At 46.7% G+C, this 25,771-nt stretch overlaps 1 long non-coding RNA gene across 1 annotated transcript; it reads right to left on the bottom strand.

The window, feature by feature from the left end:
- Positions 1-15,354: 15,354 nt before the first annotated feature.
- On the bottom strand, positions 15,355-25,304 carry LOC141407749 (uncharacterized). Its single transcript, XR_012418289.1, has 3 exons — positions 24,578-25,304; positions 17,834-17,959; positions 15,355-15,947 (listed from the first exon to the last, which is right to left on the bottom strand). It is a non-coding gene; the product is annotated as an uncharacterized lncRNA (long non-coding RNA).
- Between the last annotated feature and the right edge of the window lie 467 nt (positions 25,305-25,771).

Here is a 25,771-nt window from a genome sequence, read left to right as displayed (position 1 = left end):
CACTGCAAGAAAAACAATAGTATTGTGAACACGCATCGACCCTGCACCCAGATTGTTACTGATACCGTTAATGGTGTCATCATGGACTTCTCCACCTACATCTGTGTATTTTCTGAGCCACTGTGGGGGGAGATGGACACATTGTGGCTTTTCATCCCCATACACTTTCTGAGAGAAAAGCATTAGGGACGCAGCCTCAGTGCGGTCACCAGCTCCGGACGTGTAATGCGGACAGCACTCTTATCACTCACGGTCCTATTTTGTCAATTAACCTAGTAATCTCCTTTCTAACATTTTTTTTTTCTTCTAGTCCAGGATTCAGTCCATTGCAGTTAATTGCCGTGCCTCTTTAGTCTTCTTTTATCTGGAACATCCTCACAACATTTTGTCTTGTCTGATATCGACATTTTTGAAGAAATAGCCAAGCTTTTGTTGCAGCTTGGACACTGTAGGGCTGGGCTGCAGGAACCTGCCTCTGCCTCCCATGGACACAGGGACCAGCCCCAGCCCCAGCCCTCCAGCCACAGCCACGCCATGTCTCTAACCAGTGGGCTGTAGGGGTAAGCCTGTGGCTGCATGTTTGCAGGTGCCCCACAGTGGGCCTGGTGGACAGAGGCTGCATGTTTCTCTGGAGTGGGCTCTTTCTGGCCATGACTGTGGCTCACACACTTGTGATGTAGGCAGCCCCTGCTCTGGGTGAGTAGGGTCTGTGGGGCCCAGCAACCACTAAAGCTCACAACAGAGCTCACCCACAGCTGGGAGGACCAACTCCTGGCTCAGCAGTGCCGCCAGAATCTCTGAGTGGGTGCAAGGGTGCTGGGCACTGGGTCAACCTGGCGAAGACGGACGTTCCGAGTGAGGTTAAAGGCGATTTGAATAAAGAGGAGCTGAGGGGATGAAAGAACCATCAGAAAACCCCTGTGTGTCTCATTCCGCTTTGGAGTGGGGTCCCCTGCTGAGCCCTGGGTGCTGCATGGGCCAGGCAGGCTCCAGGGAAGCCCAGGCAAATGCTGCCTCTTCGCCTCTCTCTCACCTTTGGAAACACCCAGAGCCCGGTGCTGGCAAGGTGCCCACCTCCTGAGGAGAGCAAGACCAGAAACCCCTGGGAACACACTGAGCCAGTGGGTACTACAGGAGCGCCAGGCTGGGGTGTGGGCCACCCTAGAGACAGACACAGAGCCTGGAGATGGCAGCCTCCCCCACTGGTTCCATGAGCCCAGGTCATCTGTGGGCTGCATTGCAGCCAGGCAGATGGCCTTGAGGCCTCGGGGCCCTGGGACACTCCAAATGGCCTCCCTCCTCAGGCTCTGCAGCCCACTCTAGGACAGATCCTTTGAAAGACTGCTATGATTAGGTTCTCAAGAGTTCCCTTAAGAAGAGGGAAGGGAGAAAGCAGGGAGGAGAAAGGGAGGCAGGTGCTTGGAAATGGGAGAGAGGGAGGTCAGTGGTGGGAGCAGGACAGTGGAGGCAGTGGCTGTGGGACACCCTTGTGAGATGCCTGCTGAACCCCAGGAACCCTGGTCCAGGGAAGCTGCTCTGTGCAAGACAAGCACATGCCTTGCTCCTCAAAATGACCCCACCCTGCGGTGACACCATGGCACAAAATCCCAGGGAAAAGGCTTTGGCAGTTCCCTTGGAGAATTATATATTAGAATTTTACACCACTCCAAGCCTTGTACAGGTGAGAGAGCATCTTTTAGAAGTGATGTCCCTTGTTGGAACACTCTGTGTCATGGAACCAGAGAAGGTGAAGCTGTGGCTACAAAGAATAGGGACACCCAGGTTCAACCAGGACCTAGAAAGAGCCATAAAATTAATCAACACCTGGTGTGGTAGATGGCTTCTCGTTTATCTCAAAAAGTCTTCTCACACTCCCTGTGCAGGTGACTTTGCTGTAACTGTCATGGGGACTGCATCCCCTTCCCTTGGAGATGTCTGCCCTTTGGCTTGCTTTGACCAATGGTAGGTACTGGCAGAAGTGATGCTGAGTGAGCTCGGGGGTCCAGCTCCAGCCAACACACCTCTGTCTCCACCCTCTTGATGCACAGCCCTAAGGCCAGAACATGAGGAAGACTCCTGGGGGATGGAAACCAACCATACAGGAGGGAACTGGGGGGTCCCCATCGACAGCAAGCAGCACCTGGTCAGGTGAGCCAGGCCATCCCAGACCTTCCCACACAGCAAACCCTCCAGCTGAAGGCACCACATGAGTAAGGAACTGCCCAGCCAACCACAGAACTGGATGAAATAGCAAGGTTGAAGCACCGTGATGGTCTGTTATGTAGTGACACATCACTGAAATGGAAATTGGGTGCTGCTCTAAGACGAACCTGAACTTTGGCCTGGTTTTCGAAGTGGGCATCAGGTAGAGGCTGGAAAGGTGCTGAGGAGGTGCTGGGAGAGCCGTGACGAGGGGACGGTGGGAGGCTGGAGAAGAGCAACCCGAATGAAGCAGGAACAGAGCCACCAGCGGGGCCATTGCCAGTGGTAACCTGGAAAATAGAAAATGTACCCAAATAATTTGTAAATATGGATGAAAACATTTCTAGGTAGAGTGTTTAAAGTGCCAATTAGGAAAAGATACAGGAAATCCAAACCAAAACGAACCAAAAAATCCATTTACTTAGCAAGCAGAATTTAGAGGCAACAGAAAAGCGTAGGACTGGAAAAATAAAAGTATTTCTCATTTTCTGTTTCAACAGTTAGCACAATATCCCTAATGGAAGAAATGGCCTCAGAGAAAGGACTGATTTGAGGGTCTGCTCATTGGATCTTTTGTTGAGGCCTCAGAAAGACTGAAGGGACCCTCTCAACAAGGGGAGAGGGGCTTCCTAAGAACCCATGGAGTACTGTCTCATAGAAGCCTGACATATCCAAAGTGAAGAGGGGTCTGTATTGAAAAGAATTATGGTTGTTTCTTCTTTTATTCTTGGGGGGGTGGATGCATAGACAAGCCTCAAGCTCCAATAAGATTCATAAGAGACTCAAAAAATTTTTGTGAGAAATGTATTAATAAGAGCACCACCAGCTTTCGCTAAAAGGGGCTGATATCATTCAAAATTGAAAGACACTTCTGGGCCTCCAGCTTCCTATGGGCTGGAAACAGGAAAAGATGCTCATCTTCAAACATGGGCCATTTCTGATGGAAAAGAAAAGATCCTTGGAGAATAGAACAAGAGAACAATGGAGAGAAAAAAGGACAAGGAAACTGCTCCTTAGAGCAGAACTGTGCCTTAATCAAAGAATATCTTCTTTCTCTAGAGTAGGGGGATCTGACTACCTGGGCCCTTCTGAAGCTTAGGATTGGTAAGAACCAGTGACCTCCACTGTGCCTCATGTTCCTCCCCTTTCAGATGGGGGTGACTGTTGTCATCCTGGCCCTGTTGTAGGGTAACATGGCTTTTTAGTTCACAGATTTCTGGATCAAGAAGAATCACACCAGAAGAGCCATGTGTACATGTCCAGATGGACCTGATGTTGATCATGGCACTATGGACTTTGAGTCAAATCCCCTAATGGGGATAAGACTTTTAGCCATACTGGAATGGGATAAAGAATACGGTGTCTGTGGGAAGAAAATAAATAATTTGTGGTCAGATTGTGGAACGTGATAAATTGTTTCATGGCCCCAGATTCTTCCTTTGAAAAAGGCATGACCCTTTGCAATGAAACTCTGCCACATCTCCCATACATTTCTCAACTCTATTACATGAGGGCTGGCCTTGTGACTTTGCCTTGGTAAGTAACAGAATGTGGCAGAAGTGATGCTGTGTGTGTTCAGAGCCTGGGCCTCAGCTGGCCTTGGGACTCCTGCCTTTGCCCTTTTGGATTATTTCTTGAGACCGCCATGTAAGAAAGAACATCTAACCCACAGGAGGATGACAGGCTACAAGAGGCAGTGAAAAGGGCTAAACCTGTGAGTAGGACCAACCTGGATGGTCCAGCCCTACCTATGGACCCTCCTGCAGAGTGGGGCCCACCCTTGTGGGTGAACCCAGATGGAACCAGTAGAAGAGATGCTCAGTTCATCTACGGAAATGTGAGAAATAACAAATTATTGTTGTCTGAAGTGATTACATTTTGGGGTAGTTGGTTACGTAGTAATAGAAAACCATAATATCTACCCAGCACTTTGGGAGGCTGAGGCAGGCGGATCACCTGAGGTCAGGAGTTCAAGACCAGCCTGGCCAATATGGTGAAACCCTGTCTCTACTAAAAATACAAGAATTAGCTGGGTGTGGTGGCGCGTGCCTGTAATCCCAGCTACTTGGGAGACGGTGGCAGGAGAATAACTTGAACCTGGTAGGTGGGAGCTGCAGCCTGGGTGACAGACCAAAACACCATCTCAAAAAAAGAAAAAAAAAAAAAGTATAACATCTAGCATGACTGATCCAGACCCAAACAAACAAATAAAAAGAAAGGAAACATGAAATACCAATATCAGAATTTTTTTTTTTTAAAAGGAGACATTTACATCATGATATTAGGGGTGAGTAAACAGATATTGTGAATCTCATTATGCCACAAATTCAGTAACATAGAGGAAATGGATAAATTCCTGGAAATACAAAACTTTATAATAGACACAGTATAAATAGAAAATGTAAACAGCTCCATATCTGTTGTTTAAATTGCATCTGTGATTAAAGATCTCCCCAAAAGAAAACTCCAGGCTCCAAAGACTTCCCTGGTAAATTCTGCCAAATATTTGAGAAATAAGTAAGACCAATTTTACACAGATCCTTTCAGAAAAGAGAGGAAGAGGTGACAATTCCCAACATATTTTATGAGTCCAGCATAAACCCAACATCAAACCTGGAGAATAATGAAAGAGCAAAAAAAATTATAGGCCAATATCATTCGTGAACAGAAACAAAAATCCTTCACAAATCAAATCCGTAATGTGTAAGAAATATAATACAATCATGATCAAATGCATTTACTCCAGGAACTCAAGATTGTTTTAACATTTGAAAGTCAATTGTAAGTCACATTAGCAGAGTACAAAGAAAAATTATACAATCATCTCAAGAGACAAAGGAAAAGCATTCAACTCATTCATGGTGAAATTCAACTCACTCGTTTTGAAAACTCATTCATTTTGAAAACTCTCAGCAAATGAAGACTGGTAGAGAACTTCCTCAATGAACTAAAGGGCATCTATGAAAAACCTACAGCTAACATCATGCTTAATGGCAAGAGCCTGGATGATTTTCCCATAAGATGGGGAACATGGCAAGAATGTCCATTCTTTCCACTTCTACTCAACATTGACTGGAGATGGTAACCAGCGAAATAAGGCAAGAAAAAAAAAAAAAAGACACAAAGATGGGAGAGGAAAAAGTAAAACTATTATTTTTTCACAAATGACATGATCAGATATGATAAAAATCCTAAGTAATCTAAAACTATTAGGACTAGTTAGTAATTTTTTTAAGTTTGTGAGCTTCATGGGCATAATTAAAAATTGAGTCAATTGTGAAAGAACAGGAAAATCTGGGAAATGATCATGGATTGGAGGAGACTATGATGGCTAAATGCCATATGGTATCTTGGAATGGATCCCGGAACAGAAAACCAACGTTTGTGGAGAAACTGGTGCACTCCTAATAAAGTCTATAGTTCAGTTACCAGTGCTGAATTGTTTTAAGTTCTTAGTTTTCACGATTCTACTATGGTTACATAAGAGGCTGATGTTATGGGGGTCAAGTTGGGTCAAGGCGTATGGGAACCCGCTGTACTATCTTTGCAATTCCTTTTTTACATCTAAAATAATGTCAGAATAAAAAGTTTAAAAACACAAAAGACAGGGGAGGCTTCTTGACTATGACAGAAGCAGGGTGATTCTGGAGGCAGCTGTGTGGTAACCGCCCTACCTCCAGGCCAGCTCTGCTGTCCACATCTGGAAGCTGTTCCTGAGAGCTCAGCCTTTTAAACTTCCTTCCAAACATCCTGAAGCTACTTAATACCCTATAATCAATCCTTTGCTTCTTAAAAAAGTCTCTACTAAGAAAATGAAAAGCCATAGATTAGGAGAAAATATTCCTAACACGTAGAACTGACAGGGGGCTTGTTTCTTGAACATACAGAACTCCTACAACTCAATAAGGAGGTCACAGTATAAAAATGAGCAAGGTGGGGGCCGGGCACAGTGGCACACACTTATAATCCCGGCACTTTGGGAGGCTGAGGTGGGTGGATTGCTTGAGCTCAGGAGTTCCAGACCAGCCTGGACAACATGAAAACCCTGTCTCTATGAAAAAAAGAAAGAAAGAAAGAAAGAAAGAAAGAGAAAGAGAAGGAGGGAGGGAGGGAGGGAGGGAGGAAGGAAGGAAGGAAGGAAGGAAGGAAGGAAGGAAGGAAGGAAGGAAGGAAGGAAGGAAGGAAAAATGAGCAAGGGAGCAAACAACCATGTCACCAAGATGTGCGAAAACCAGGAAGTGCTCCACGCCATCAGTCATCCAGGAAACGCACAATAAAACCACCGCGAGACTGCCCTTCACACCCATCAGGGCTGAAATAAAAAGGAATGGCAACCCTGAATGCCATTAAGGATGATGGGCAACATACCTGGCTGGTGGGTGTGTAAAATGGTGCAGCTGCTTTGGAAACCCAATAGTGTCTCTAAAGGTGGATGTACAGCTGCCCTAGAGAGCTGCTGGCTCCCATGTATGCACCTGGGAGACAAAATGCCTGTCCACAAAGGGGCCTGAGAAAGAATGTCTACAGCAACTTGATTTATAAAAGCCAAGAACCGGAAACTACTCCACGTCCATCAACAAAAGAATGAATGAAGACACTGTGGCATGCTCTCAAAATGGAATATTAATCAGCCATCGAAAGAGTATGGACTTTTGAAACAGACAAGGCTGAATCTCAAAGCATTCTGTTGGACGAGGGAACCTGACTCAGGACAGCATACAGTGGGGTTCCAGTTACCTGCAGTTCAAACATGGCACCACCTGTCTCCAGCACTTTTTTATCTTCCTGATCTGAAATGCAGTCCTCATTACACCCTAGCTTCCTGCTTCCTTCTCCAGCAGCCCCTGGCAACCACTGTTCTACTCTGTGTCTCCATGAATCTGACAATCCTGTGTGTCTCATGTAAGGACAACCACACATTCTGTGTTCTTTTCTGTCTGGCTGACACCACTGAGCCTAGCGTCTTCAAGGTTCATCCGTGTTATAGCATGTGTGTGTACATTTCCTTCGTCTGTAAGGGTGAATATCCCATTGTGTGGATGTGCCACACTGTTTATCTATTCATCTATCCAAGGACATTTCGTGTTGTCTCCTCCTCTTAGCTGTAGTGAATGATGCTGCAATGAACATGGGTGTGCAAATACCTGTTTGAGAAAAGGTCTGTACCTTGACTGGGGTGTTGGTTACACAGGGGTATATACCTTCAAACTCATGAAATGCTACACAGAAAACCTGCATGTCCTGTGAACACCCCCATTTCTCTCATGCCCACCAGGGCAGGCTTCGGGGTCATCTTCCATTCCTCTGTGCCACCTCCCCCTACCCCTGCTGGTCCTGCCCCTGGGGACCTGGAAGGACAGCCCCCTTCTGCCTGCCCTCCAGCCTTGGGGCAGATCTTGGTCGGGGGTCTCCTGACCCCTGCTTGAGCTCAATTCAACTCCACACCCAGCTTGGCCTGGGAGACATGTTCCCTGTGGGAATGGGCAAGACTTCCAAGGAGACCCTGGGTGCTGCCCCTGTGCACTCCTAGATCCTGACTCTGGCTGGACCTCTAGAAGCGGCCTGTCTGGCCCATCCTCCCACTGCCCCACCTGGAGTGGCCCAGGGGCAGGACCAGGTCCCTGTGCCTTTGGGGAAGTGTCCCGTGTTCCCCTCAGCTTTCAGGGGCTCCTCGTGGAGAGCATCAAGCTCTCCCAGCACGCTCGGGTGGCTGCATATTTATAAAAACAAATCAACAGTAGAGCCGAAACAGGCTTAAGGATCTCTCTTTTCTGGAGGAAAGTTCAGTATTGCATTAATAAAGAAACAGTAGGAATCGTGGCAAAAATAATCAAAAAGCAGCTCTGTTGGAGAGGAGGAGCTGAAGCCAGCAGCTCTCTAGGGAATCTATGCCTAGTCTTCAGCTAATTCGTTTCTGAAATAAGTTTGATCTGCCTTAAACATAATTAAAACAGCTTATAGGTTCTGCAAAGATGATGCAGTGGTCGAAGTTCTGAAGCTGAACTAACTGGCGTCGCCTGTCTGCTTGGGCATCAGTCTCAGCGGTGTGCTGTGTCTCACCCACGTGAGTACGAACCGAATTTTCTCTGTCTTGGTTATTGCACATGCTGGAGACCACACAAGCCCAGTGTGCTGGTATCAGCTGTGGGCAAACCTGCTTCCCAGCTGGGCTGCAGGTCCCAGCCCCAGGGATTCCATCCAGTTGGCTTGTCTGCCCCCGAGGAGCTGAGGCAGGTGAAGAGAAGCACACCCTGGACATATATATATATATATATATGTCCAGTCTGTCCAGTCTGCAGTTGGAGCTGCCTAAAGGCCCCTGAGTACCACATACCCAGGCAACTCCCCACCCAGGTGGGTCATGGAGATCAGTGCCCCTCAGGGCAGGTTTCTGCTCCCATGGGGCTTGACAGGTGGTTTCTAAAGAGGCACGATCTGTGAGGCCCACTTTGCTGCCTGGCATTCGGCAGCCGTCCTCAGAGAACCCCTGCAGCCCACGTCCTCGTCTGGGTCTCTCTGCTTGAGGTTAGGGGGTCAGAGCTGCTTCCTATCCCAGGTTTCATCAGGGGGCCTCTCACATGCCCACAAACACAGGCTCGCCTTGGATGGCAGCAGCTGGCCTGTCCAAATGTCTTTCAAGCACTCTAATTTTCCTGGTGGTTCTTCATGGTTCCTTTTTCTCCTCCATAAACTGATATTTAAGAGGGGTTATTTGATCTACAAAGCACACAATGTATCACTAGTTAATTCATTAATGATATCAAAATGACATTTGGATAATAGATATACTAGCATTTTGCAAATGTTAAGACTTTTATATAAAATAGTATTGCCAATAATATAAAAATTTATTATTGCTATAATGCCACATTGTCAGGATACCTTTGCCCTACTGAATTGTACCAATATTAGGGTTCAATTTTGGAAATAGCATTGTATATGCAAACATTCCAAAGGAAGGCCTTTTTAGTTAAAAATAAAAGTAAAAATGGTTCATTCTAATGCTAGATGTGTCATTACTGTAAACCCAGAGAACCTTTCTTGAGGTTACAAAAAAGACCATATGGTGCCCATTTTAAATTCACCAACTACATAAAAGAGGGAGGATACGAAACTGAAGTCAGAAACCTGCTGAGCAGAGGCTGGGCCTAGAGCAGCCGTGGCGCTGCAGGCGGCTCTGGGGGGCATTCTCCACCAAGCCCACTGCATCATGCAGGGCGGTGGGGGCACCTCAAGACTGACCACGTCCACACCGCTCACAGGCAGTGACTGACAATGCAAGGGGGGATAATGTGTGGCATAGCAGGTGGGGACAGCAATGAGTCTCAAACTTGATATGTCTACAGCTGCTGTCGTTAATAGCATCCCTGCAATGGTGTTCCACGCAGCCAACATTTCTCCCATTTTTCTTGTCCATCATCTATTTTTGGGATAGGGAACTGAAAGATATACTTTCTTTAGAGTTGATTTTATTTTTTCAGCATCATCTTCTGTCCTTGGACTTTTTTCCTTCAAATTACCTGGAAGCCCCTGGAAGCTCTCTGGTGTTCATGGAATTTGCTCACATCTTACTTGCCTTCTGGAGCTGGTGACCATTGGAGACCCCTGCAACACTAATGTTTGCCACGCCCTTTAATAAATTCTGGGAAGACGTCAAGTAACAACAGATGTAAAGAAGCAGCACGTCTATCCCCAAGTCATTTCCCGACACCATCTCAGTTCAGAGATTCCTTACAAAGGAAGCGAACTCAGTGCTGCCCTTCACCAACCAACAGACACGCCAAGGACAAAAGCCCAAAGACACTGACCACACAGGAAGCTGACTTTGAAAATTAAATACTTTTGGCAAAATACATTATTTCAAGTTTTTCACTTAAAGTGAGATCTGATTAAAATGTTTTATGTTGCATTATTTCCTTTTTTATGTGCTAAATTAAAAACCAGTCTTTTACCATGGAGGATTGCCAACGTATTGAAAGTAAACAGAATACTACAATGAGCCTCAGACACTTATAATCTGGCTTCCACACCACCACCATTTTGCCAACCCTGCTTCATTTATGCTTCCTGCCTCCATTACTACTTCTTTCAAAGTGAAGTTTACATGCTTTGAAATGCACAAACCTTAATTGTATATGTTTGACAAATGATACATTCATTTAACCTAAATACCCATTGAGCATCAATTTTCCCTCACCCCAGGAAGTTCCTTCATGATTCTTCCTAGTTCAGTCCACCTCACTCCACCCTGGGTGACTAACCTTCTGAATTTTGTTTCCTCATGGATCAGTTATGCATCTTCCAGAACATCACATAAATGAAATGCGATGAAGTGAAAAGTGTTTGTACCTCTTTGTGTTTAGCTTCTTTCACTTAGCATAACGCCTATGAAATGCATCTACATTGTTGCATATATACTTAGTTTATTTTTTAGTTGAGTAGTATTCCATCATATGAACATAACAAAATTGTTTATCCATTCTTCTGTTGGGTATCATTCAATTGTTGCTAATTTTTGGTTATTATCAATACAGTTTGCCAAGGTATTCTGAATTTGTTATTTTCCAAGGTTGTTTGACTCCTCTCAGTTCTTTGCACTTTCAAAGGCAGTTTTTATTTTTGTCAATACCTATAAAAGTCTGCTGGGATTGTGATTGGAATTGCTTTGAAATTTTAGGTTAATTTGGGGAAGAACTGACCACTTAATAAGATTGACTTTCCAATCCATGAACATTGTTTATCTCTCCATTTGTGTTTTCTTTAACTTCTCTAAGAAAGGTTTTGTGGGTCTCAGTAGAGAGGTCTTACACATCATGTATTTTGTGTAATGCCTTTCTAAGCATTTTGTTTTTTTATGCTATTATAAACAGTGCTGCTATAAAATTGTCCATATTTCCAGTTGTTGACAGTTAATAGAAATGCCATTGGTTTTTGCATATTGGTCTTATATCCCATGACCTTGCTAAATTTACTTCATTAGATCTGTAGCTTTTTCCTTGTTGATTCATTCACATTTCTATGTGAACAATCAAGTCATCTGCAAATAGGAGCAGTTTTACTTTTCCTTTCCCAACATTATGAATTTTGGTTTACTCGTTTCACTGCACAGCCTGGTATAGCAGGTACAATGTTAAACGGAAGTGAGGAGAGCAGGCATACTGGCTGTGCCCCCATCTCAGGGGAAAAGCATGGGAATCCTTCACCAGTAAGTATATTATCTGTGGACTTTCCATAGATGACTTTTATCAGATTAAGATAGTTTCCATTTATAGTTTGCTAAGAAATTATAATAAAGGAGTGTTGAATTTCATCAAATACTTTTTTTACATCTACTGAGATGATCATTTTTTTTCTCCTTTATTCTGTTAATGTGTCAAACTGCACTGATTGATTTCCAGACCCTAAACAAACCTTGCGTTCCTGGAATAAACCCATTTGTTCATTTCTTGATTTGACTTCCTTTGCTAGTATTTTGTAAAATATTTCTTTTGCATTTCTTTACATAAAAATACGGATGTATATTTTTTCCTCAATATCTCGGTCAGGTTTTGGTACCAGGGTTGTAAGATAATCTCTCAAATCCGTTTTATTAAAATTTAACTACATGTAACTTAACTGTAGACAAAGACAGAAAGGAGAAACGGCAGTCATGTCTCAGTGTTATTAGAATGAAAACATGTTTTTGCCATTGGGAAAACAGTTCTGGGCTGATGGAAGGAAGAGAAGGATAAAGCTGAACGGGGAGGAATGGTGGGAAGGAGGAGCTCAGAGCTGACGAGGCACGGCCAATGGTTTAGGGCTCCTCACTCCCACATTTATGACGCCTGAGCTTGAACTTCACTGTCTCCTCAAAATGTTTATTAGATTTTGGTGTTCAAGTTACAATCAAAGTCATTGGGAAATAGATTAATGTCTTTCAAAAATTAAATCTAGAAATCAGTTGAAACAGGCCTATCAAATACTGTCTACAAAACAGCATTTTAAAGGTGATTGGAACAAACAGAGCTACCCCATTTAGCACGGATGCCTATCAGGGGCCTGCCATGCCTGTGCAGTGCTGGCCGGTGGCTGGGGCCTGGGGGCAGTGACCAAGGGAGACACGGCTTTGCTTCTCAGGAGCCTGGAGCCCAGCAGGAGGACACAAGGGAGGAGGCCTTGCCCTGGCAGGACTGGGAGGGCAGGTGTGGAGGCAGAGTGGTGCTGGAGGTGAGATGCAATGTAGCCAGCTACATGGGAGAGGTAAGTGGGAGCAGCAGGACACCGTGACAGACAGCTGAGCCAACCAAAGACCCTGGCGAGTTGGAGAAGGCCCGAGGGATCGCTGCCATCTTCTGGGCCAGATGTGCCTGCCCTTCCGACATCCCACACTGTGGGCTTTCAAAGCTCAGGCTGTCAAACGCAGACACCACAGCAACCCACTCTGCAGTTGCTAAGGTAACCACACACTAATATAAGTAGCAGAGTGAAATTAATCAGGGCCTGTAACTTGGGTAACTACCTCATGCACCAGTGTAGCGTCTTTCTGTGGTGACAACGTGGGCAAGTTCTGTGCTCTTATCCAATTTTTGAGTGTGAAAAAAATCACCAGGGCGATGGCACTGAGTACACTGAGTTTGAATTGGGATGACCAAGTCCACGCAGGCAGGTGAAGCCCTTGGATGGCAGGCAGGGGCCATTCATTCTGGGGATGAAGGATATCTTTGGAGAAGGGCAGATTTTGTCATCTGCTATTGGCCTTCTGTTTCTAAATCTCGATCCCATCTTCAAACTTGCAAGATAGTAGATTATGAGGCACTTTCCAGTCTGACCTAAACCCCACTGCCTGTGCTCTCTTCACAGCAGAGCCATGATGTGAAATGTTATTACAGACTTTCTTCTTCATTATCTTCTCCACTAGAATGTAAACCCCACTGGGGCAGGGACTTCATGGTTATATCCCCAGACCCCAGAACAGTGCCCGGCCCATGGCAGGCTTACAGACGCTTGTTGGAGGAATAAGTGAATCCACTGGCATAGAAAATGGCAATTGTTGAATTTTATAGATTGAGAGTCCCTTTGAAAGTATCCAGTTCAATCCCTGGGTACGGCTGAGAGCATGAAAGACTTGGAGTCAAAAAGCCGGATTTAAGCCCTTCCCATGACAAGTATCTATGGGCCTCGGTGAGTTTTATTATTTTTTTTTTTATTTTTTTTTATTTTTTTTGAGACGGAGTCTCACGCTGTTGCCCAGGCTGGAGTGCAGTGGCGCGATCTCGGCTCACTGCAAGCTCCGCCTCCTGGGTTCACGCCATTCTCCTGCCTCAGCCTCCTGAGTAGCTGGGACTACAGGCGCCCGCCACCGCGCCCGGCTAATTTTTTGTATTTTTAGTAGAGACGGGGTTTCACTGTGGTCTCGATCTCCTGACCTTGTGATCCGCCCGCCTCGGCCTCCCAAAGTGCTGGGATTACAGGCTTGAGCCACCGCGCCCGGCCCTCGGTGAGTTTTATATCCCAGCCTCAGTCTCCCTGTTGTAAAGGGATGTAACAGGCCTGGCCTCACAGGCCTCCAGAGGACTAAGCGAGAAAATCCATGTCAAAGGGTTGCTGCGGTTCTGTGAGGACGTGACGTGGCAGTTAGGATTTTAATGTGGAGAGAAAGAATCTGTCCACAAAAACCACGTGGCGGATCTGGCCCTTGTGGTCTACGAAGAGGGTGGCTTTTGGGGGCTCAGGTGTGTTTTATTTTGGTATTGAAACTATTATAAAGGGATTAGAATTGCATTTTTAAAAACTGCTCAATAATGGAGGTTTCAATATCAGCTACTTAGGAGGGAAAGGAAACAATTTTGGGGGGTGTACTATTTATGCAAATAAGTTATGTATGGAAGACTGTATGTTAACTTTTTCAGGACACAAGCCCAAAAGTCAACAGAAATTTGAATTTTTTTTCTATTTTCATGCTGAAATTTAATTCATCACGAATTTGCTTTCAAGGGTGAAATTTTCTTTCCTCAACTTTTACATGACTTTGTAGTAAGAGCAGTTGTATGGGTTCACAAAAATAAAAGACGGATGATGGAGCAGAGATGTTCAGTGTAAATATTTAGTACAGGGGCTGGCGGCTTTTAAATTTGCATCTTGAGCTCAGTGTATCTGCTGATTTCCCATCTGCTAATATTTTCCCATCTGCTAAATACCTGCTACCAGGGGAAGACGACGTCTGTCTTTCCCGCCCTGCTTAACCTCCACGTCCCCTTCACCTGAACTTGGAAATAGCTCCACTGTGTTGAGGACAGCACAGGCAGATACACTCCAGCTCTGACCAGTGGCAACAGTGATGACCCAGGAGTATACCCCTACAGAAGCTCAGTTAACCCAAGGGGCTCACCTTCCTCCAAAGCCACCCCGGGGTCTCTTTCTGCCTCCATTGAGCTGGAAACCCAGGAAACAGCAGCTCTCTGGGGACCCAAGGCCAGCACTAGAGAAGAGGGTCTGTCTTTCAAATATCCACTGCAAACAAGATGGCCCAAATAGTGCACTTAGGAGCCTGCAGGCTTTGGGGTACAGCAGCGGAGAGGCTGCTGGGCAGTAGGAGGCCAGCGGGGAGGGTGGACCAGGTCTCCTTGTCTCCTTGCTTCTGCACTCACCCATGAAAGATCCTTGTACTCAGAGAGGATTTGGCTTTGGAGACCAGGAAAGGACTGGAGCCTCATCCCCTCTCACACTGACTTCCTCCCCTGGTCTGCACCATCTCCCAGACCAGGATGGGAGGTTGCATGGAGCATAATGTCAGCACTGGCCCCTCCGCCCGGGGTCCCACACATGCTCACTCTGGTTCCAAATGGAGACTGTGTTGGAGGCTGTGTGCGAGTCACGGAACTCACGCAGCCTCTGCTTGCAATTTCCACCAGGAAGAGCTGCCCCTTTTTCACTTTTAAACCCCAAGCAGGGCTTAAGAGCTCCCAGCCACTCCCTTCCAGAGGCCCCGGGAATGGCCAGCCGGGAACGCTGCTCTCTCTCCCGCGGCCACAGGAATGCCTGCTCTCCAGTGTCCCGACGAGCCCACGGGCAGGCCGCAGGAACAAAGAATGAAATGGCCCCAAAGAGCAAGAGTTACATTTCATGCTTAAAATCAAGGCCATCCCAAGAGGAGCCAACCACGGAGACACTTGATTGATGGCGGCAAATAATTATTCTCAGTGTTGCTGCGAGCTTGCCTTCGTAGAAAGCCAGAGATGAATAAAATATATGAGAGCACATCAAAATATAGTGCAAGGACAACATATACAAACAGTACATTAAGCATTATGGAAGACAATAAACAGAGGTGGAAAACACATCCGAGTTAGCGCTGGGCCCGGAATCCGTGCGCATCTGCGCGAATGGGAAGCAGCGCCACAGACGTCTCCGTGTGGCCCCTTCGGTCCCGGGAATATTTCATTAGTTGGAAAATCTGAGCAGATTAATTGCTACCGCCGCCTCCTTCCTGAAGGACAGGTTCCTGGGTGCACAGCGCGGCCGCGGCTGCTCCTCTGCCGCCAGGCCCCGGGCTTCCCTCCACACGCAGAGTGCAGTGTCAACAGAAATGCTACAGTGACATTTCTCTCTCTCTCAATTACTTGTAGGCTTTTCACTGCCCGTATAAAATACATATTGTGCTCCAGCGAGATCCATTGTACCGAGGTCAGCGGGAACTCATTGTCCTTTTTAGCTTCAGAACAAGACAATACTGACATCTGTAAGATTTGCTGTAAATAATCCAAGTGCTATAGGTACCGAGTGAGGGGCAGGAGAAGGTAAAAAAGAAAGGAGGAGGGAAGGCAAAGAGGAAGGAAGAGGGAGGGGGTGAGGTGGGGAGAAGGGGAGAAGGAGAGAGGGGAGAGGGAAGAGGGAGGCAGAAAGGTGTTGAGAAATTTACTGAATGCTAAATCATTCCACATCCTGAATTTGTCTGGGGAAGGCTTCACCAAATCGTTTGCATCATTTCAGGGGAAAATAAATATTTGGCAAATACCTACAGGACAGCATCAGCTTGGATGCCTACTGCAGATGGCCTCTGCTTCCGGGGCAGGATTCATCCTGCAAACCATTGCACCAGAGAGCAGTAGGTGCAGGGGCTGTGCCCAGCCCTCCAGCAGAGTCACACATGTGGCGCTCCGGTGCATGGCCTCGAATTCTAATTGGAATGGCAGAAGTCTATGATTCTGATTAAGTGCAATGGAGTCATTTACTTGACAATTCAAATCAATAAGTTAAAATGGGGTGGGGGTGGGGGAACAACCTGCACAAAGATTCCAGCAGCAGAAAGGCCTACTGGGTGCCGGCTTTGCCCCGAACTGCCTGCCTTTTAAGTCAGTGTGTGAGAAAATCAAAAGTGTATTTGACAACCAGTCAGTGAGAAGCTCTTCTCCGAAGGAGAGATTTTTCATGGAAAAGAAAATTTGGCGACAGGCAGGGGACTGTGCTTGGGATGACAAATGAGGGACAGAAATTCTAATGGAGACTCCGTGCAGGCAGAAGCGAGACTCCTGGAAGCCCCGCTTATCTTTTTCTTCTCTACCTGTGCAAGAGGCAGAGACCGTGCATGCATGTGCGAGTGTGCATGCGTAGCGGGGAGAGACGGAGAGATGGAGCGTGTGCGCATGAATGTGTAACAGGCTGAGACCAGGTGTGTGCGTGTGTGTATAAGAGGCAGAGACCAAGCGTGTGTGTGTGCGAGCATGCATGCATTGTACTGGAGAGACACAGTGTGCACGTGTGCATATGTGTGCCTGTCCCAACACACTTCCCCAGTCTCCGGTTTGAGCCCCTGTCGGGGGTGGACAGAGAGAGAGCTGCTATGAACTTGGCTTCCAGCACGCACAGGGCTGCTTCTCTGGGTGGGAGGCAATCGCCACACTTACTCACGGGCAGCGCTGATGTTGAGGCTGGCCCAGCAACAAATTCATTTCCACTCAGGACTTTTACCCTTAAAGACAAAATCTCTTCAGCCTGTACCTTTTCCCTTCGGTCATATCCAGAAAAGTGAGCATGTGATTTCAATTTGAAATTAAAAGTCATGTCTGAATAACAGAACTGCATTCTCATTTCCTAATACCCTGGTTTTTACTACTTTGCATTCAACTGTGAAAAGTCTTTTAAAACTCGGAACAGCAGTAAAACTTGAATGAATTTTTGACCCATTATTGCATAGCGGGTGCGCCTTCCAAGTTGGAGAGACTGCCAAGTTCTCACCACCTAATATTTCCACTTTAATTGTGCCACTTGAGAAATTTACGTGCCTCAAAATATGGCATGAATCTTACGCTTATTGCAGTATCATTAGCAGCAACATTTAAGCAACATCTGTGTGCCATAGAACTAATTGAAGTAGCAGAAGTGGCAGCTGTAAATCCACAGGAAGATGGCAGTTTGTACCCAGCACTGCTGAGCTAGCTCCTAACTGTCAGCCTGTTCCTGCAATCTGCTCTCGAGTGCCGCGGTACAGGCACACAATGTCCAAAAAAATACAGCGAGAAGGCTAATGATCCTATTAACCACTTTGCTGCACCAATTTGGCTGTTTTTCCAGTTTCCTTGTTGAATTTCATTATAAATTTTGCCATTCCTGTAAAAAGTCCAGTATGAGACGTGTCTGACTTTAAACTACTTACCTGAGCCGAGAAACGCTCATCTGGCCAGGCCAAACCGAGGATTGATTTTTTTGTTGTTGTTTAATAATTCTTCCCACCACACCCCCGCTCTTTTCAACTGCTTAAAAATTTTTCACACACACATTTCTGTAAAACAAAACAAAACAAAACTTTTAAATCTCTTATAATGTTGATATTTAAAGCAATGGCATTTTCTTCCCGTGGACATAACATTTTCAATAATCAATACAAGATGGCAGCCCTAATTTATTATTGGTGGGGAGCGGGGGGAGCGGGGGAAGAGGGTAGGGCGAGTGAGGATCTCCCAGAGTTTGCTGAGGTGTAGATGCGGTCAGCTTCTCTGAGAGCCTGTGTCATCCCTCCGATACACAGTGGCTTGGACCCAAAAATGCACTGACTGTTTTTCTTCAATATGAAGAAAAATGAGGCTGATTCTCCCGCACAGAGTGCAAGCTAAGTTGGGAGCAAGGAATGATCCCGGTGCCTCTTGTTGCAGAGAAACAAGGGCTTAGGAGCCCTGCTTTCCTTCCGAATATCCCCACATTGAGCACAACTGGAAAAAAACATTTCCAACACCTCCAAGAAAACCCAGCCCCATTTTGGTTTTAACTCTGCTTTTGCTCGTGTTTGTCTTGGCAGGGGATGGATGTTTCTCCCTTGGTGCCCTCAGACAATGATGTAACTGGTATCTTTTGAAGCACTCATGAGTGCTGGAAATACACAAAAGAAGACCTCCTTCAATATATGATGACTGGTGTGTTTGCCAACAACCCAACTTCATTAGAAAATTGGCACGTCCACCCAGCTGCCATGTGACACGCCGTTAACTCCGGACATTTGTTGTCTTAATGCTCAAGTACTCAGGGACTCAACTGATAAGGGAGAAACTGTTTGGAATCCACTGAACCCCACGCCTAGGGTGGCCGCCACCTCACGGTATTGAAAATCAATAGCCACATGACTGCTGAAAGGTCGGAGGTCTCCAGAATTAACTTCCTAGTACTAAATTACTACCCCTTGTTTCTTGGTTTATTTTCTCACAATAATACATTTTAAGGGCGCCTGGTTAAAAACCACTTACGAAACACACAACGAAAAAAACGGAATCACTGGCGAACAGCTGCCAGTTCCTCCCCCCAGCCCAGGGAACATCAGGATGAACGATGCTGACAGCTCCCTCAGCCTGCAGGCGGGGGTTGTTGCCTCAAAAAATCTCTTTCTTTTTTGGTGGTGGTGTTTTCATCTTTATGGAAAAGGGTAAGCTTGTTTGGAAGCGATCCATCTCTGACTTACCAAATAATGCAGCTTAGTAATACGTTGGGCATCACCCCGACCCTGGGATGCTGCTTCAAATGCCACGTCACAGAAGGGAGACTTGGGAAAAGGTGATGCTTGTGGCATTTCATCAGAGTTGAGAAATAAACTCCTATGGCTAACCACGTGGCATCCTTTATTTTAATTTTTTAAAAAATTTTGAATTTCAATAGCTTTTGGGGTACAAGTGGTTTTTGGTTTCATGGATGAATTACAAAATCCTGAGATTTTATCGCACCCATCATCCGAGTGGTGTCCGTTGTACCTAATGTGGTTTTTTTTTATTATTTTATTTTATCCCTAGCCCACTTCCCACCCTCCCGCTTCTGAGTCTCTAAAGTCCATTATATCACTCTGTATGCCTTTGCGGATTCATAGCTCCCACTTGTAACCGAGAACGTATGGTTTTTAGTTTTCACTCCTGTGTTACTTCACTTAGAATAATGGCTTCCAGCTCCATCCAAGTTGCTGCAAAAGACATTGTTTCATTCCTTTTAACAGCTCAGTAGGATTCCATGGTGTACAGACACCACATTTTCTTTATCCGCTTATTGGTCGACGGGCACTTAGGTTGGTTCCGCATCTTTGGAATTGTGAATTGTGCTGCTATAAACATATGTGTGCAAGTATCTTTTTCATATAATGACTTCTCTTCCTAGATACCCAGGAGTGGGATTGCTGGATCAGATGGTAGATCTGCTTTTAGTTCTTTGGGATATTTCCATACTGTTTTCCATAGTGGTTGTACTAATTGACCTTCCCACCAGCAGCGCAGAAGCATTCTCCTTCCCCACCCATGCCAACATTTTTTTTTTTTTTTTACTTTAATAATGGCCATTCTTGCAGGGGTTAGGTGGTATCTCACTGTGGTTTTAATGTGCATTTCCCTGATGATTAGTGATGTTGGGCATTTTTTCATAGTTTTTGGCCATTTGTGTACCTTCTTTGAAATGTCTATTCATGTCCTTTGCCCACTTTTAAATCAGATTATTTGTTTTTTTTCTTGGTGATTTGTTAGAGTTCCTTGTAGATTCTGGATACCAGTCCTTTGTTGGATGCATAATTTGAAAATATTTTCTCTCATTCTGCAGGTTATCTGTTACTCTGCTGATTATTTCCTTTGTGTAACATCATTTTCTTTGGATGTAACTTTGGTATGAAATTCTTAAGCATGAATGTCCCCCACTGCCCTTTTTAGAACATGTGCTCTCTTCACCTTTATACTCATAAATATTGAGGTTGTCAATAATAGATATGTGGTTTCTGTCTGTTGATAGCATACTGGAAAATGAAACTGAGAAATAAAAAGTATTAATTTGTTAAAAATAACAAAACACCATTAACAAGCAGCATATATAATTTTAAAAACTGTATTTTCCATAGCAAAATAAATTAGTAAGAAGAATGGCATGGGTTTTTTTTTTTTTGTTTTTTTTGAGACAGAGTCTTGCTGGAGTGCAGTGGCACAATCTCGGCTCACCACAATCTCTGCCTCTTAGGTTCAAGTGATTCTCCTGCCTCAGCCACCCAAGTAGCTGGGATTACAGGCATAACACCACCATGCCTGGCTAATTTTTGCATTTTTAGTAGAGACAGGGTTTCACCATGTTGGCCAGGATGGTCTTGAACTCCTGACCTCAGGTGATCGACCTGCCTCAGCCTCCCAAAGTGCTGGGATTCCAGGCATGAACCACTGTGCCCTGCCTTAACTCATTTTTGAGAAAGGGTCTAGCAAACACCAGTCTCAGTAACCATCGTGCACCGGTGGGTCTTTTAATGTGAAGTTTACTGAAGGCATGGCCTTTGGAAGGGCTGAAGGCTCCTTCCCAGGCAGCAGCGTCCCTCCACTGAACCCCTTCTTCCACGGGCTCTCCTGAGAATTTCCTCCCAGGCCTGAAGGGCTCTTTGGGACACTGGGTAAGTGATACTTCATAACTTTTGCCCTTCGCACCGGGTCCATGCACGAAGCCTGTGTTTGGGGTGAGGTTATCTATCTAGATACGCTGCATCCCATCTTGCTCGGCTGCAGATCTGAATACTCTTGGGGCCAAGCCTTGTTCTCCAAAACCCAGGCCCTGCAGGTAGGGAATCCCAAAGTCAAAGCCCTTGTGAGGTGGGGTTGGACTTGTTCTTGCCACCTGCTGACACATCTGGTCCTGTGAGAAGGGAGGTGGATTCTAGAAGCAGTGCCTGTTCCGGAGCAGCTGGCTTGCTGAGTGACAGGGTGCACCCAGCAGCAGCTGCGCAGCTTCTCAAGCTACCGGATGCTGCTCTTTGCCAAAGAGGACCTGAGGCTCCTCCCGGGACAGGCGGGCCCGGGCTCTGCCCACTGCTCCTGGTCACTCTCTGCTTCTGCATAGGGCATCGCAGGGCCTGTGGAGGGGACGTCTACAATGTTGGCAGAGCCTGGGTCCTTCGCCAGCTGGAGCTCTGCTCAACCGCTGCGCCGGGAGGAAACCCCTTGCCCAGGGCTAGCTGGAGGGGTCAGCATGCACCGCTGCTGGAGTTACCCTCTGCACCAAGTGTCACCAGAAACGGGCACGCTGCTGTCCTGGACGGCGGCCTCATGACCTGCTCTCATTTTTAAAAACTTGTGAAATATCTGATACAAAAAGGCAAATATGCATAAAATACATATGAAATACTTTCTGTAAAATAATATTTGACTCCAGTGCGCACACAACCCAATTCAAAACCAGATCAACTTCCTGCTGATCTGATGGCCTGCCCTCCACCTCTGCCCAGAGGGAACATTTGTTTTTATTGATCATTTCCTTGCATTTTAAAAGGATTTATCCTATATATGTGTATAATTGTGTGTGTACATTTGTTTCAAGGGATACACTTCTTGAAGGCTTGTCTGTGAGATGTATAAACTAGACTTCCACCACATGTAATCTCTCCTACAGCTTACTTGGTTGACCCTTCAAACTCTCAGCTTCATTCATGCTATAGCTAATGGCTCCAATTGTTCAAGTTCTCAGCTGCATAGTATTTCATCATGTGAACATGCCACTATGCGTTTCTTCATTTTTCTCCATACACGTTTGAGTTGATCATGGTTTTTCATAAACAGCTGTGCTGTGGATGGCACTCCTGCAGCTGGCGCCTGTGCACACGTGCAGAGCTCCTCTAGGGGAATGTGCTCGGGAGAGGAATGGCTGCTCAGAGGGCGGGCATATCCTCACCTCCATGGGATGATACCAAGTGATCATCCAACGTCCTTCTTGGAACATTTAACCAGAGTGAGCTCTAAGTGTGCGTGGGTATTTGTAGGGGATCCAGGCTTGACTCTAGAATAAGGAAGGGTCGTCATTACCTAGTGGGATCAGCACAGATGTTGGGGTGATGGCTTCAGGCCCTAGTCTAGACTTCCTGGTGAAAAGTGAGGTGATTCTGGGGCAGCGGAGATACAGTATCGCGGAGATACAGTATCTGACAGGATGTTGTGGGCGTCAGGGGTGTCAATATATGTGGAGGTGCTCGATAAAGAGCAGACGTGTTGGCTTTTGTTGATGATGTTGTTTCCTAAAACACTTGCTAAAGATGCCAGTGCCAGATGTAGAGGCCGACACGAGGAAAGCGGCCTGAGCAGATCACGCTGAGGTGTTCAGCCTGCAGAAGGGACACCCTCGAGAGTCCTGGGTCGATCGTTCGGGCTTGGCGGCAGCATGAGGAGCATAAAAGACTGAAATGAGTGGCTCCTAAAGGGTGCCTCCCCCAGTGCTGGACAGCACGGAGGTTCTCTCTCGGAACCAAGGCCTGGCCAGGCCATGCCCAGCACGCCCACTACCTGGCTTTTCACTTCTGTTGTGACTTAGTTGTTTTCTGCACCATTTGGGCACAAATTCTGTTTTTTTTTTCTTCTTTGGGACAGTCTCACTCAGTCACCCGAGCTGGAGTGCAGTAGCATGATCTCGGCTCACTGCAACCTCTGTCTCCCAGGTTCAACATATTCTCCTGCCTCAGCCTTCTGAGTAGCTGAGACCACAGGCGCATATCACCATGCCTGGCTAATGATTTTTATTTTTAGTAGTAACGGGGTTTCAACACGTTGGCCAGGCTGGTCTCAAACTCCTGACCTCGGGTGATCCACCTGTTTCAGCCTCCCAAAGTGCTGGCATTACAGGCATGAGCCACCGTGCCTGGACCACAATTTTTTTATTTTTTATTTTAAATAACTCAAAACAGTTATTTTCAGAAATGCTTTTCTCCAGCTGGTTTGTGAGAACTACATTCCTGCAAGGTTGGGACTGAACTCTGTGCCCCGGGCGGCTCGATCTACTCTGCCAACAGCAGCCGTCTAGCCTCTGCCGGAAGGCGCACCTCCCCATGCCAACACCCTGTAGACTCCTGGCCCCGTGGACTGTCAGGCAGTTATTTTGGCCCGGGATGTGCCTCTGTTAACTGGCTGCTGTGTTTTTCCAGTTGTGGGAAGAGCTTCCAGGGGAGTTCTTCAGATAATCATCATCTTGATCTTAAATGTAAATATTGTCACCGTGGTTTAAAGAGAGATTAATGATTTGCCGACAGCTCCATACATCCTTAGGAAGTGAACACTCGATCGTCTATCTTATTTCCAATAATACTAGAGGAAAAGGCACACCCTACAGGTGGCTGCAGGCACCGCTGGAGCTCGGAGCGAGTGAATGCCGAGCCTCGGACTCGGATATCATTTCTGAGCAGCTCGCCAACTGTGAAGGAACCTCTGTGGTTCTCTGTCACAGAGGAAAACAGCAGTGAGTGCCATCCACCAGGCTGTGTGCCAGGTGTCCCACAATCCCTTCTTTACCTTCTGGAGGAGCTGCGAGGTGGCGTCATTAGCTCCATTTCAGGGGAGAGAAGGTGGAGGGCAAAGCAGGTTTGCTGAGGCACGGCCAGTCACGGGCAGTGCCCAGAGCCAAACCCGGAGCTGGCCACATCCGGCTCTCCTGACCTCAGCCATCACCAGTTCGTGGAAGCCCAGCCCCTCCCAGGGGGAAGCTCCAGCCCTCAGGCCATCTCAGCACCTCCCTGTGGCTCCGACAGGCTCTGAGCCCACGGTCCCCTGCCCTGGGACCCAGCTGCCCCTGCCTCAAGGTCCCGGGGTAGCAAGGCAGGTGGCCCCTGGCTAGTTCCCTTGTTGTCCCCCCGTGGCCTTCAGCCGGCAAAGCAGGGCAGGGTGTGTGGCCGGCAGCCCTGAGGCTTCAGTACGGTGTCTCACTTATGCCACCGCCTCCAAGACCCATCCCTCCTCGATGCAGCCAGGTCCGCAGCTCTACCAGGGACACTGCGACACTGTGCGAGCGTCAATGCCGGGAGGACTGGGAAATTACACTCCACATCTGAATTTCTTATATTTTCCAAGTGTTCTACACTAATTAGTTAGTTCTGTTAGCTCTAAGGATTAGTAGCTTCTCTAACAAGACACAGCGACATTAAGTGACTTACCTAATTATGTAAAACACGGGGATACCAGACGAGAAGGCAAGCTTTCCTCGAGCTGGGCTCAGGCCTGCTCCGCCCTGCTGCAGTGCCCATCGGTCCTCTGTTCTCCATGTCCCCAGGGCACAGGAAACAGGCACTGCAGGTCTGGACTCAGAGACCACTCCACACGGAGTGTGCCCACACCTGGGTCCTCGGGCCTGCCCTCCTTATGGCCTGCCTCCTCGGCCAGGACCACAGGGCCTCTCAGATGCTTCATGGACAGAGGAGCTGACTTGAAAGAGAGCCTGTCCCAGGGCAGTAGGTGCTGGGCAGGCCTGGAGGCTCCATCACATGTGGCTGGGGTGCTGGGCCCACTGTGTCCTCTGTGGCAGCAAGTAGACGACCACCACGTCCTGCTGTCCTCTGACTGGCCACCATCTGAAATGTCACTAAGAACTGGCCCCACATTGCATGTGCTCATGGCAAAAGGGTCGGCCATCTTCCAGTCTGGTCCTCCAGTCCCCTAGTCTCGTCTTGTAGGGGCCGTGGCACCTGGGCCCTCCTCTTCTCTTCCCTAGAGTCCAGTTGCTTCTTTTACTCAAGATGCCATCTACGTCCTGCCCAGCTCCAGCTGATACAGTTTGATTGCCACCTCCTTCAGGAAGCCCCTCTTGATTGTCTAGTTCACCCTTTCCCCTCCCTCTGAGATCTCATAGCCCTGAAGTGATACTGCATTTATGCTGATGTGCTATCTGATGACAGGCTGGGCATGACCTCACCTGGAGCATCTGCGCTCAGCCACCCTGCAAGTGGAGGGGCAAAGCTGATAAACAGCTGGTCAAGCACGTGACACCAATCGCGTGGTCGGATGCACGGGCCCATGCTGTCTTCTCAGTACACGTATCAGGGTCCTCCCTCTTCATCCAGTGTGTTCTTTTATGATTACAAACATAATGCATTTCCATTGCAAAAACTGACAATATACAGTTAAGCACACACAAAAAAGAATTGATTTCTTCGTTCTAGGATAATTACTATAGCATCTTGCTCTGCAGATGGTCTTTTTAAAAAATGTTACAACATGGACATATATATATATATAGTTTTAAAACAGAATCATGGATCATATTTTCAAAGTGATAACTATTTCTTTCTTAGAAAATAAATATAGACATTTTTATAAGAGTTGAATAACACTGAAAAGCAACACAACACACA

Source organism: Macaca fascicularis, chromosome 9 (genome assembly GCF_037993035.2).
Source record: "Macaca fascicularis isolate 582-1 chromosome 9, T2T-MFA8v1.1".
In the NCBI taxonomy this organism is placed as follows: Eukaryota; Metazoa; Chordata; class Mammalia; order Primates; family Cercopithecidae; genus Macaca; species Macaca fascicularis.
The sequence above is the reverse complement of the archived record's forward strand: the minus strand, read 5'-3'. Positions and strand labels throughout refer to the sequence as shown.